General features: G+C 34.0%; 1 non-coding gene and 1 pseudogene across 1 annotated transcript; one reads left to right on the plus strand and one right to left on the minus strand.

Moving 5' to 3' along the window:
* Positions 1 to 304: 304 nt before the first annotated feature.
* On the minus strand, positions 305 to 411 carry LOC131178132 (small nucleolar RNA R71). Its single transcript, XR_009147265.1, has one exon. It is a non-coding gene; the product is annotated as a small nucleolar RNA R71 (small nucleolar RNA).
* Positions 412 to 12,397: 11,986 nt separating this feature from the next.
* On the plus strand, positions 12,398 to 13,270 carry LOC131177926 (cysteine protease ATG4b-like; annotated as a pseudogene).
* The last annotated feature ends 1,462 nt before the right edge of the window (positions 13,271 to 14,732 follow it).

Here is a 14,732-nt window from a genome sequence, read left to right on the forward strand (position 1 = left end):
TATCCAATACCCTGCTTTAAATGTTGCTTTTGAATTGAAATCTGGACTAATCCATTTGTTGCCTAAGTTTCATGGTCTTGTAGGTGAGGATCCACATAAGCATCTAAAGGAATTTCATGTTGTGTGTTCCAGCATGAAACCTCAAGGAGTTTTAGAGGATCAGATCAAGCTTCGGGCTTTCCCTTTCTCACTGGAGGGCACAGCTAAGGATTGGTTGTATTACCTTCCTTCTGGATCTGTCAACTCATGGAATGGGATGAAGCAGATATTTTTGGAGAAGTATTTTCCTGCTTCCCGTGCTGCCAACATAAGAAAAGAAATTTGTGGCATCCGGCAGTACAATGGAGAGAGCTTGTATGAGTATTGGGAGAGATTTAAGAAGCTGTGTGCAAGCTATCCCCATCATCAAATAAGTGAGCAACTTTTCATTTAGTATTTCTATGAGATACTTCTACCAATGGACCGCAGTATGATAGATGCTGCTAGTGGAGGAGCTTTGGTTGACAAGACACTAGAAGAGGCAAGGAGGCTGATTGCTAACATGGCAGCAAATTCTCAATAGTTTGGAATGAGAATGGATCACACACCTATGAAGGTTAATGAGGTAAGTACATCTAACCTTGAGAAACAAATTTCTGATTTAACTTCTTTGGTGAGGCAGTTGGCTGTAGGGAACATGCAACCTATTAAGGCATGTGGAATTTGTTCGGGTTCCGGTCATGCTACTGATATGTGTCGTGCGTTACAAGAGGATGAATCAATGCAACATGCTAATGCAGTAGGACATTATAGACAGCGACAACGCAGGTATGATCCCTATTCGAATACTTATAATCCAGGATGGTGAGATCATCCTAATCTGAGTTATGGGAATCAATCGGTGCAAAATCGATACCATCAGCAGAGACCACAAGTGAATCAACTGTCTCCACCTCCACCTCTGCCTCCCTCAAATTAAAGTATGTCACTTGATGAAATTGTTAAGGCTTTGGCTAACAATACCCAACAGTTTCAACAGGAGACCAGAAATAGCATTCAAAACATAGAGAGGCAGATTGGTCAGTTAGCCTCATCTGTGAGCAAGCTTGAAGCTCAAGGTTCTGGAAAGCTTCCATCACAAATAGTCATGAACCCTAGAGAAAATGCGAGTGCGATACTGTTGCAGAGTGGGAAAGAAGTTGATAATCAGACTCCACATGAGTTAACGAAAAAGAAGAAGCAAGGAGGAAAAGAGTTTGAAATTGAGGTAAATACTGAACCTAAACTAAATAAGGTTAATAATTCTATTCTTCCTCCATTCCCATACAAGTTGGCTAAAAATAAGAAAGAAGAACAAGAGAAAGAAATTTTGGAGACTTTCAGAAAGTGGAGGTAAATATACCTTTACTTGATGTAATCAAACAAGTTCCCAAGTATGCTAAATTCCTTAAGGAATTATGCAATACAAAGTGCAAGTTGAGGAATAATGAGAAGATCAGTGTGGGGGAAAATGTGTCAGGATTAATTCAGCAAAAATTACCCCCTAAGTGTAAGGATCCAGGTTCATTTTCTATTCCCTGCAGAATACGTGATTCTAAATTTGAACATGCAATGGCAGATTTAGGAGCATCTATTAATGTTATGTCAAATTCAGTTTTTCAAACTTTAAATTTGGGTCCTTTGAAAGAAACCAGTGTCATTATTCAGTTAGCTGATCATTCTAATGCTTACCCATTGGGAGTAGTTGAGGATGTGTTGGTGCAGGTTGGAGAATTGATTTTTCCTGCAGATTTTTACATTCTGGATATAGAGGATAGTGTTCCCACATCAAAGTCAACTTTGATTTTGTTTGGAAGACCTTTCCTCAAAACTGCCAAGACAAAAATTGATGTGGATGATGGTACCTTAACTATGGAGTTTGATGGAGAGACTGTCAAATTTAATATCTTTGATGCCATGATGTATCCTGCTAATGATCATTTTGTCTTCTCTATTGATGTTGTTGATACAATTATGCAGGATTTCTTTGAGTTAAGCATGGAGGATGAGTTAGAAGTGGTGATTAGTCAAGCAATTCAATAAATCAATACCAATCCACCATTAAGTGTAGAGGTTCAAGAGGCAGTAATGGCAATGTAGTCTTTACCTCGTGTTCAAAAAAGGTATGGAGTACCAAAGATCAACTTACCTATATCTCACACAAAATTGTTACCTTCTGTTGTGTAGGCACCAGTCCTTGAACTCAAGCCTTTACCTGAGCATTTGAAGTATGTTTACTTGGGAGACAATGAGACACTTCCAGTTATCATCTCAAGTAATTTAAGAAAAATTGAAGAAGACAGATTGACTAGGGTTCTGAGACTACAGAAGGAAGCAATTGGATGGACAATAGCTGACATTAAAGGTATAAGTCCATCAGTGTGCATGCACAGGATTTTATTAGAGGATGAGGCTAAACCAAGTAGAGAAGCTCAAAGGAGATTGAACCCATAGATGATGGAGGTTATGAAGAAGGAGATTTTAAAGCTACTAGATGCAGGAGTTATTTACCCAATTTCAGACAGAAAATGGGTAAGTCTAGTCCAAGTAGTGCCAAAAAAATCAGGAGTCACTGTGGTAGCAAATCAAGATAATGAACTTGTTCCAACAAGGATTCAGAGTGGATGGCGAATGTGCATAGACTATCGCAAGCTGAATTCAATAACAAGGAAGGACCACTTCCCACTGTCATTCATTGATCAGATGCTTGAGTGGTTAGTATGTAAGTCTTATTTCTGCTTTCTTGATGACTTTTCTGGATATAATCAAATTGTGATTGCACCGGAGGATCAAGAGAAAACTACCTTCACTTGCCCTTTTGGAACTTTTACTTTTAGAAGGATGTCCTTCGGGCTTTGTAATGCACTTGCCACATTTCAGAGATGCATGATGAGCATATTTTCAGATTACATTGATACTTGCATTGAGGTATTCATGGATGATTTTACTGTGTATGGTGATTCATTTGATGTATGTTTACATCATTTAAATTCTGTTCTTGAGAGATGCATTGAGAAAAATCTTATTTTAAATTTTGAGAAGTGTCATTTTACAATGGAACAGGGGATTGTTTTGGGTCATGTTGTCTCTAATAGGGGTATTGAGGTGGATAAGTCTAAAATTGATTTAATTATGAACTTACCCTACCCCACAACTGTGAGGGAAGTACGCTCTTTTCTTGGTCATGCAGGTTTCTATCGCAAGTTCATTAAGGATTTCTCTAAGATATCATTGCCTTTGTCTAGACTCTTGCAAAAAAATGTTTCTTTTGAGTTTAGTGAAGAGTGCAAGGAGGCTTTTAACAAATTAGAATCTGCATTGACATCTCCCCCTATTATCCAAGCTCCTAATTGGACAATACCGTTTGAAATTATGTGTGACACGAGTAATTATGCAGTGGGAGTAGTTTTAGGGCAGCATGTTGGGAAGCCTTTTCATGTGATTTATTATGCATCCAGAACACTCAATTCAGCTCAGCGCAATTATTTTACGACCAAAAAAGAGTTTTTGGCTATAGTTTTTAGTTTAGATAAATTTTTGTCATATTTGCTTGGCTCTAAAATAATTATCTTCTCTGATCATGCAGCGTTGAAGTATCTCTTAGCAAAGAAAGAAGCAAAACCAAGGTTGATTAGATGGATCCTTCTGTTGCAAGAATTTGATCTTCAAATCAAGGATAAGAAAGGAGCTAAGAACTTGGTTGCAGATCATTTGAGCAGGTTAGTGACACAAGAATATCCACTTCCTTTGCAGGAACTTTTTTCTGATGAGCAGTTATTTAAATTGTAAGGTATGATCCCTTGGTATGCTAATTTGGTGAATTATTTGGTTACTAAGGTTGTACCTTTTGATTTGAGTAGAGCTATGAAAGAGAAATTGAAAAGTGAGGCTAAGTATTATGTGTGGGATGACCCATATTTATGGAAATTTTATTTAGATCAAATTATTAGGAGATGTGTTCTGATAATGAGATTCAATTTATTCTTGCTTTTTGTCATGCCTATGCATGTGGAGGTCATTTTGGACCCAAGAGAACAGGTCAAAAAATATTAGATTGTGGTTTTTACTGGCCCACTATATTTCGTTATTCATATTTGATTTGCAAAAATTGTGAACAATGTCAAAGAACAGGAAGTTTAACCCATAGGAATGAGATTATTCAGAATCCAATACTTGTTTATGAGATTTTTTATGTGTGGGGTATTGATTTTATGGGTCCATTTCCTTCTTCTTTTGGCTTTGTTTATATATTTCTTGTTGTTGATTATGTCTCGAAATGGGTGGAAGCTAAAGCCACCAGGACTGATGATTCTAAAGCTATTGTAGGTTTTATCAAGTCAAACATTTTTAGTAGGTTTGGAGTTCCTAGAGCTTTTATCAGTGACCAGGGCACACAATTTTGTAATAGAACTGTTGAGGCATTGTTGAGGAGATATGGTGTTTTCCATAGAATATCTACAGCTTATCACCCTCAAACAAGTGGACAAGTAGAGGTGTCTAACAGAGAGATCAAGTCTATTTTGGAAAAAACAGTGAAGCCAAATAGAAAAGATTGGAGCCTTAGACTTGATGATGCTTTGTGGGCTTAAAGGACAAGACACCCATAGGTATGTCCCCCTACAGATTGGTATTTGGTAAGTTGTGTCACCTTCCTATTGAGTTAGAACATAAGGCCTATTGGGCTGTTAGACAATGTAATTTGGATTTGGATATTGCTGGTGTGGAAAGAAAATTACAATTACAGGAATTAGAGGAAATTTGACTTGAGGCTTATGAGAACTCTAAGATTTATAAAGAAAAGGCCAAGGCATTCCATGACAAACTAATTCTAAGGAAGCAGTTTGTGGTTGGACAAAAATTTTATTGTATAATTCCATATTGAAGCTGGTGCCTGGTAAGCTGCGTTCTCGTTGGATTGGACCCTTTGTTGTTACTATGTGTTTACTTATGGTGCAGTTGAAATTCAAAGTTTAGGAACTAATAAGGTGTGCAAGGTCAACGGTCATAGACTCAAGCCATTTTATGAAGGGTTTCAGGAGCATACAGTGGAGGAGTTCAAATTGAGTAACCCAATTTATGTGGACTAAGGAGCTTTGCCATGTCGAGCTAACGACGATAAACAAAAGCGCTTTTTGGGAGGCAACCCATTGGTGGCTTGTTAGCCACAATTAGATTTTTTTTCTTTCCCTTATTTTATTTTATTTTTCTAGCATTTTCTTTTCTTTTTTTCTCTTTCTTCTTTTCTTTTGCATTTGGACTTTACATTGGGGACAATGTAAGTTTTAAGCATGGGGGAGGAGAAATTTGTTGCTGCAATCTTTTTAATTGTTAAAAAATAAAAAAAAATTAAAAATTAAAAATAAAAAATAAAAATAAAAATAAAATAAAATAAAATAAAATTTGTTCTCATAAGCTTGATTCATGATTTTTTATTAACTCTCGGAGAGAAGTGTTTTGTCCTTAAAATGACTTTTCTATTTTAGATTGAATTTTTGAAATTTTAGGCAAGGTAATAGTAACTTTAATGATGGATTTTTCCCTCTTCTCCATACCATAGAGCAATTTTTTTTTCTGCATAAATCATTTAGGCTTGATTTAATGGTGAAATAATTAGTTATGTATACTTTAAACTAGTGTCATGCATATTTCAGAACTTTGTTTAATCTATCAGGGCACTTTATAATATGTAGATGCATAAATTGGGGGAAATAAAAAGGTTGAACTTGAAAATTGCTTTGCTATTTCAGTTAAGCAAACTAACCAGGGGTCTTCATGAACCCCATGTCGATTCTCAAGCCAAGAGCTAGCTAGGATATGAGTAAGGTACTTTTCTGAAGGTGGTGGTTGAAATTTAAAAAAAAAAAAGTAACTGTGACATGAGAGAAGTACCAATTTCAAATATAAAAAAAAAGGCATTTCTAATATTTGCAAAGAGCTATAATGGTTGTGCCATGATAAATTAGCATTGTGTTTTTGTGTGTATTGACTTAATATTTTATGAAACTTTAATTGTATGAGCTCAATTGATTTTAAGCCTTTTGTTTTGTGTTGAAAAATTGTTGATATATTGGTATGGTGTTGATGGAATTTGTTGTGATGGTTATTACCTTACTTGTCTCTTCTTTCAAATTTTTAATCTTTTGTTAGAGAATGTTGTGATAGGGTGAAGTTAAGGAACTTCTAAGTGGAGTTGATTGAGAATTTAAGTCATGCTTGAAGACAAGCATGGAATAAGTGTGGGGGAATTTGATAAGTGCATAATTTATTAATTTTACTCCTATCACATTTAGTGCTTCTAGTATGTTTTTATGTTTAAATCAACTGGTTAAAATATATTTATCATTTAGGCATAGTTTTAGATAGTTGTGGAATAATTGTGTTAAATGGAGAAATTTTTAGTATTTGACCTTTGCCATATTTTTCAGGTGTTTCTAAAGTTATGGATCTCCAAATTGATTGCTGTTTAATCCATTGAAAAGCTAAGATAGAGCACTTCAAATATTAAAGAGGGACCAAAGCTCAAATCAGTCTCCAAGGTTGACAAAATGAGCTATGGATCTATTACAAAAGCCTAGACTCGATAGGTTATAATCAGTTTCAATATTTATTTTGTAGAGTTTCAGACGTCCAAATGAAGCAAGGCCAAGCCCAATTGAACCTTAAGAGCCACCTCTACAACTTCTATGAAAGGCTGGATGAGAGATGAGGCCATTTTAATTGTCAAAAATGGCAATGAAGTCATCACAATGGGTTGGACCGTCTGACTGAACCAGTCCCGGTTTTTGGGCCATAACTTGGGCTGTAGACCTCGGATTTGTGTCCATGAATACCGTTGGAAAGCTAAGAAATAGGGCTATAACTTTCCTAAAGAGGGCAGAGGCAGATTTGGAAAGAAAGTCACTAAAAATCTACCTTGATTCCAGAAACGTGAATGCAGGCTGAAAATCTGCATCTTGAATTTCAAAACCTTTCCTAGTTTGGTTTAGTTCCTATCTTTGGGATTAGGTTTTTATAGTATAAATACGTCTTTGGGAAGTAGCTAAGAGCATCCCAATTCAAACCTTCGTTCACCATTTGAAGGCTTTAATTCTCCATTCTCTTTTTAGATTTCTTCTTTATTTTTCTTTATTTTTCTGTAAGCCATGAACATGAATGGCTAAGTTTTTAATTCAGTTCAAGGGATTCAAGTTCCTATGTGTGATTTGTGAGACCAGGTTCTCAATTTAATTTATGTCTTTTTGAATATCTATTATTTTCTGATTTAATTGTTTTTTATCTGTTGAATGATTTGCTAAAAAGTCATATTAGTTAATTGTTTGATTTGATCAATTGCTAGTTCATCTTCATAATCCATAATTGTTGTGTAAGATTGAACATGAGTAGCAATTAGGTTTTATTGATTATGATCCAAGTTTTCGATAATAACCTAAGGAAACAATAGTGTGGATTAAATGATTTATGCTTCATAAATTATTGTTCAGCTTAACTACTTCATTTTCTTAAAGCAGTCGTTAATTTGATGATGATTGCTTAATACCAACTCAGTTAATAATTAGAGTCAATAAGAGTGCTAGGCTCGAATTGATGAGTATAGGGAAGTCAGCGATTTACCTCGCTATTTGGTAAATCTACGTTAAGTATTCAATAAGATATAATTGTATTTCTTTTGTCTATGATCGAATCAATGCATTAGAATCCAAATTACCTTGGACTGAAGTTTATTTAATTGGAGATTTTCTTATTTTTAGATCTCAATTTTGGATTTTTTTTATTTCTTCTTTGGATTGTGAATTAACACCCCCCCCCCTCCCCAACCTCTGTTTCTTTTTCCATTACACAAGTGCATGAAATTTAATAATTTAGTCTCTATGGTTCAACCTAGATTTACCACTTATTGCAGAAAATATTTCATAATTGATAATTTCAGTTAATTTAATTTCTGGTGGATTTAACACCCACCAATCACTTAGTGGTGCATAACTAATAACTTTAAAACTTAAAGTAAATCATAATTTGTCAAAGCATAATAAATCACATTTTTCTTAAGCATGAAAACTTCACAATAATTCTAAGTCCATAAAAGCCATTTATTGGAATAACATTTTAAATGAGAAATCACACTTCATAAATCACAATTCACAAAGCATTAGTGTCGCCAACATTAATACATAGTTTAGGCCACGATACAAAATTTCACAATCATTGCCGTGTTGTATACCACAACAAAGCAATCTCAACCTCACTAACCGTTATTAATGAGGGAAGGGCTAGCTAGCTAATTAGTACTCATGTAATCTTACCCCACTAACTGTTATTAATGGGAAACATAATCATATCAAAGATCAAACCCCAAATAGCCGTTACTACTGGAAAGTTCCAAAGGGACTGTCATGCTAACTATGATTTCAAAACAACTTTCAAGAGTTTCTAAATCAATAATCACTCTTGCAAAACAATAACATATTCAAATCATCATAAAACCCATAAAAGGGGTGGCAACACACAAATTTTCAAATGCAAGAGAAAAACCATACCTCATTCAAAATAAACTCATTTCAAATCAAACTCATTCAAATCAATTTACGAAGCTAAAACAAAGAAAAAGGTTAGTTGTGCACAAACCTTCAATGCTCTCCTTTCTCTTTACTCACTATTCCTTATCTGTCCCAACCTCTTTCTCTACTGAAAATACACAAATAGAATGCCTCAATACACATCTTAATTACTGCCAAGAACTCATTACATGAATGTCTAATGCAACCCAAATTAGCTTTGCAAATTTTAGAAAGTTTTGGTTTTAGACAGCTTGGTGCCCCAATATTTGAACCCAATTTTTACCTAGTTTTGATCATAATTTGGTGAGGTGTTCTGCATGAAAATTATTCATCTGGGTCTTAACTTTATTTTCCTTTTTGAATCGCCTAATTTGGAGCTATGTAGCTCAAGTTATGACTAAAAAGCGATTACTGTTTATGGTACTGTTCACCCTACAGTTTCAGTTCTAGTAGATTTTGACGATCCAAATTCGTTCAGCAATTTGATCAAGTTAAGTCCATAATTTGGTTAAATGCTCTTCAAACGAAATGTTCTACTATGTCTTAGGTTTCCATCGGTTTAAGAACTGCCTAAATTGAAGTTTTCTAGAGAGAGTTATGGCCATGCAAATTTTACTATTCATATGGTAAATCTGCAGATTTCTAGATTTCTGCAAATTTGGTGATTCAACTTTGATTAGCAATTTGATTGGGTTAAGTCCATAATTTGGCCTTATATTCTTCATATGAATTGTTCTACTATGTTTTAAGTTTCTATCGATTCAAGAATCACCTAAATCGGAGTTTTCTAGAGAGAGTTATGGCCATGCAAAGTTTACTATTCATATGGTAAATCTGTAGATTTCCAGATTTCTACAGATTTGGTGATTCAATTTTTCTTAGCAATTTGATTGGGTTAAGTCCATAATTTGGCCTTAAGTTCTTCATATGAAATGTTCTACTATGTTTTAAGTTTCTATCGATTCAAGAATCGCCTAAATCAGAGTTTTTTAGAGAGAGTTATGGCCATGCAAAGTTTACTATTCACGTGCATAATTCTATAGGTTCCAGAATTTTGTCTCCAAGGTCAAGCTAAGTTTTAGGCATTTCTGGGCAGTTTCTGGGTTGGGTCTCCTCATGAAAATTCTAGCTCTATGTCTTAAGTTTCATTTTCAATTAGTTTCACACCAATTGGAGTTGTGTAGCTCAATTTATGTGCTGTCAAACACACTGAACTCAGTGTGCAAATTCTGCCCTAGGTTCAAATTTTCATTTCTTCAATTATTCCCACTAACCAATCTCAATTCACATTTAATTCACCCAAAATGACTATAATTTAGCATTGACACATCAATGGCACTTCCTAACACAAACCCTAAAATTTCAAACACCAAAGTTTGCAATTTTCTCTAATCCTACCATTTTATTACTTCTATTCATCAATCTAATGTCTATTCAAACTAAATAAGCCTCAAATGACCATAATTTAACACTACACACACCAATTTCACTCTTTAGCACTAAAACCCAATTTCTCCATGAACCCTAATCTTCCATAATTCAATTTATGCAATCCCATGAAATCTTACTACTCCCAATCATGCATACTACTTCAATTTAACTTAGATTTATCATCAATTTGACTAAAATACATCAAAACCCTAATTTTCCTTAAGTTGGCCAAAACCCTATTTTAGATTTCCATACATGTTTCCTTTCAATTTCTCATGTTATTTTATCACACCCAAACTTGATTTAAAGCATACTTGGTAAATCAAGCATGAAAGAGAGAGCTTACCTCACTTGATGATTTTTCCCACTTCCAATCTCTTCCAAATCTTGTTCTTCTTCTAATCTCTTGTTTCCCCTTGCTTTTAATCTCTAAATCAAAGATTAATTTGATGTTCTCTACCAATAAGATGGAAAACCCATGGAGGACAAGTGGGGAGATCATGGGTTGGGAGAGATTGTGAGTGGAAGAGTGAAGAAAGAAGAAATAAAAGAGAGGGAGAGGGAGAGAATATGGGGTGGCAATTCTATGGGGGAGAGAAAGGAAGAAGATTTTCTTTTATACTTATTCATTTCCTTTAATTAAGTACTTAAATTTAATTGTTAAAAGCCCATAAGTCATAAATTTTAATTTTGTCATAATGAAAATGAAATTTTAAGTTTTTATTCCTTAAATTTTTCTTCAAATTTAACCCATAATTCAATTCATTAATTTCATTTAATTTAATTAACATTTTGGTCAAAAGTTAACTCTTGAGGTGAATTGACCAAAATGCCCCTCATCGGGTCATAATCCTCCTATTTAATAATAACTGATGAGTCCTTAAATTTTTTGGTCATTTAAATTTTTATTGTGTCTATCTCAATTAATTTTCTCTTTATTTTTGGTCCTCAAGGTATTCTTTGAATAGTACTAGTCACAGATAAAAAATAGTACTATTCATAATTCAAAGGTTCTGGCTGTTACAGCAGTTATGTGAGCCCTTAGAAGGTTAAAGTCTATAGTCTTAGGCTTGCTATGGGCTTCAATAGCCTTAAGCTAACTGTTCTCTATGGCAGATTATTGGAATCTGTTACTTGTTCTATGGCTATGGAAGTTGCTACTTGTGAATGGTAAAAATTTGTATCTTGCCTATAACTTAAATTCTCCTTACTTGTTTTTCATTGTTTGGGATGCCATTTAATATGATGGGACTTTAGGCAACTTATCTATATGATGCCTTATTGACTGATTATTAGACTTGTACTATGGCTATGAAAGTTGCTACTTATGAATGGTAAGGATTTGTTGTTATATAGTCACTTGCTTATAACTTAAATTCTCTTTCTTGCAGTTCATTGTTTGGGATGTCATTCAATATGAGAGGACTTTAAGCAACTTATATGCTTGGAATATATGGCAAATGAATTAAGAAATTTATTCTTTTGATCTTAATTTACTCTATAGATGGCAAATGCCCTTTCTGCTGACTATGGACAATCAGGCTTTTCTTAGTTAATTTAAAATGTCTATGCTTGAAAACAGTGAACACATTATAAAAAAAAAAGGCTTTTGGGCCATGATGAAAGTTCTTTTTGAATCATTAGAACTTTTTTTTCTTGGTAAGGAACCTAAAGGTGTTATATCAGATGATTTCTTAGGAGTAAAGAAGATATTGTCCTCTTTTGTGCTAAATAAAAGTAATGTATCTTTAGGCCAGAATTAGAAAATAATATTTCGTCGCATTAATTGAAATTATAAAAATGTACATGGGCTTGAAACTTCATTTTTTGTCTATTAAATTTAACATGACTTCTTAATGATAAGGATCCTAGTAATATTTACTTGTAATGTAAGTTTATCTTGACAAATTTTCAAAATAGTTTTTTGGTGATATTTATTTAGAACTAATAAATGTGCCACTTTTGTTTTCAAGAGAGTGTGTGTACCTATCTGTTTGTCTCATGCATAACGGTTTCTATTGAAAGCTTTTTTTTTTAAAAAAAAATTACTTTTGATAGATAAATTATTCAAACTTGGGTTGTGCCTTGAACTGATTCCATCACTAATGCTACTGCATGATTAGGTAATGTAGGATTTTTGTGAGAGGGTTGCCTCAAAATATTCTTCTAAAACTAAAATTGATACCCTAAATAAATCTTTGACATTTGATTATTCACAAGCAAGGTCTAGTAATAGTAAGTTCTCCAAAGGCTCTTTATGGTCAAGCTTCTTTGTATTTGCTTTCTTAGTCTTTGAAACATATCATGAGTCACCAACTTTTAAAAAAAAGGAAACTCATACTAGAAACCATGGTTGGACATCAACTATGAAGAAAATTATGGTAGGTGGCATAATGAGGAGAATTCACAAGCGTGTTTTAGGTCCAAGCGACACTGGGATATCTAGCACAACTAGTGACATATGGCTTCTAGGTGTATGCTATAAAATTTCACAAGAAGAGTTCTCTAGGGATGCAACTACAAGTAACGAATTAGTTGCTTTCACAAGTGATTTTCAATCATGAATTTAAATGACACACAGAAAAGGTTCGTATAATGATATGTTCATTTTAGCTCATATCTAAATATAGTTAGTAGACAAAAAGTTAGGAAGAACTATTTTAATTTTTTAGTATATACAGGTTTTGATGCAATTTGAGATTCAAAATTTACTAGTGATGTGGGTTGGGGTTGCATGCTTTGAAGCAGTTAGATGCTTATTGCTTAGGTATATTGCTTTATCATTCTCACATCAAAACTTTTCTAAAGAGGATTTCATTATTTTTGTATTACTTGTTGAACGCTTTGATTTCTTATATAGCTAGAACGGGCCTCACAAATTGCATTAATATGTGTTTTGTTATTGCACTTTCATTTTGCATAATCAGTGTCTCTGGTTTCTAAATATGTAAGTGTTGCTTTTTCATCATTTTGGGAGATATTGGAGAAAACCTTTACATGAGGTAAGAAGAATGCATCTTATTGATGTCTTTCTCTGTTATGCTATTCTTGTTTTTCATTCAAATACAAAAATGGAAATTTATTCTCTCTTTTAATAGAGTCATGAATCGCATTTAATGTGTAGTATGTAAGCTTATGTTAGATTTTTTTTATTAACTATGCAGCCATTAGATCATCAATACATTGAGATCTTGCACCTTTTTGGTGATTCTGAGGTATCAACATTCTCTATAAATAATCTTTTAACTGGGTCATGGATAGTGTAACACCCCTATGTTCGGTAGTGCGCTCTACTGTTCCTGTGACCAGTGTTGTCCGGACAGCGAGGATGCCTAGAACTACACTTAGATATGAGTTAGGAGACATAAAATAATGAAATACAAGAAAAGAAAATACAAGAAAAAAAAAAGGAAAAATAATAGCAATGAAATGTAACCAAGTTAAACGAGCCGAGAACCCTAGCGATGGGTGACCACACTGGGAAGTCGCGGCGTGGACCGTTGACTGGCTCTGGACCACAGGCAACCCTGGAAAATATTTTTAGGACTTAAATAAATATCTATTGAAGTATAAATACCATTAGAAATATCAAAGAAAAATTAATTAATTATTACAAAGAAAAGTGAGAAATCGAGAAAACGACAAAAATCGGTGTTACCGAAAAATCGGGAATGCAACCCGAACAGGGGTATTATGGTCATTTGAGACCCCGAGTTGTCTTTTGATCTAAATGTCCATTAAAAATACATGATACTACACTTGGAAAATGTTATGAAAAATTAAATTGGTGGTACATAGTTTAAATAGCAAAAATTGGGAGCTTAATGTAAGAAATTGGGAATTTAAGATTAAATTAACATTATATTCTCACTTACTGGTCCACTAACACCTAAAGTGGACCATTAACTTTCATTTTGGACAGCAGAATTCACCTTCTTCAACCTATCAAAATTCCAGCCGAAAACTTTCTTGAAAGAACCCTCAATGGCCAAAGCTTCCAAGCTCCATTCTCTCATCTCCAAGCCATTTTTCCACTTGATTCTTTCACTAAAATTACTCTACACCACTTGGATAGTAGATAGGCAGCAAGAAGATCAAGTTTGGTCAAGGTTTTGAAGAGTTTCCAAAATGGTAAGTTTGTGCTTTTTATTATTGCTTCATTAAAATTTGTGAGGATGTTATGGGTACTTGAATTGTGGAGAGATTTTTGAGGTTTGATGTTTAAAGGGAGATGTGTATTTTTGGCAGCCATGGAAACTACTTAAGGGCAGTTTATTCTTGCTTGTAAATGGTAGATTAAAGAGCTGATTAAGTGTTTATGTGTGTAGGAATTAATTTGGTTGATATATACTAAGTATATGTGAATGTGTACTTGAATTTGAAAGCTTGGAAATTAATGAAGAGTGATGTATAAATCGGCAGCTTGAATGGTGAACCATAAAATGTTATTTCATGGTTTGGTTTATAGAATATTAATGTTGAATTGTGGTACTTGCTATGGCAGCTTGTGTATATGTAAGATGGTGTGAGGTTGGACATGTAAATGAGCTAGGTTAGGAGATTGAATTGTTTGTAATTTGAACTTGAAAAAAAATTTGTACTATAAGGTGCATATTGAGTGTGGTTATAAGCTGCCAAAGTGACCAAAAATATGTTGTGAAATGTGTTTAGGTTATGCTACAAAACAGAAATGGCATGAATGTGTAATTTGGTAGGTGTTAAATGTAT

This window comes from Hevea brasiliensis, chromosome 2, assembly GCF_030052815.1.
Source record: "Hevea brasiliensis isolate MT/VB/25A 57/8 chromosome 2, ASM3005281v1, whole genome shotgun sequence".
Taxonomy (NCBI): Eukaryota; Viridiplantae; Streptophyta; class Magnoliopsida; order Malpighiales; family Euphorbiaceae; genus Hevea; species Hevea brasiliensis.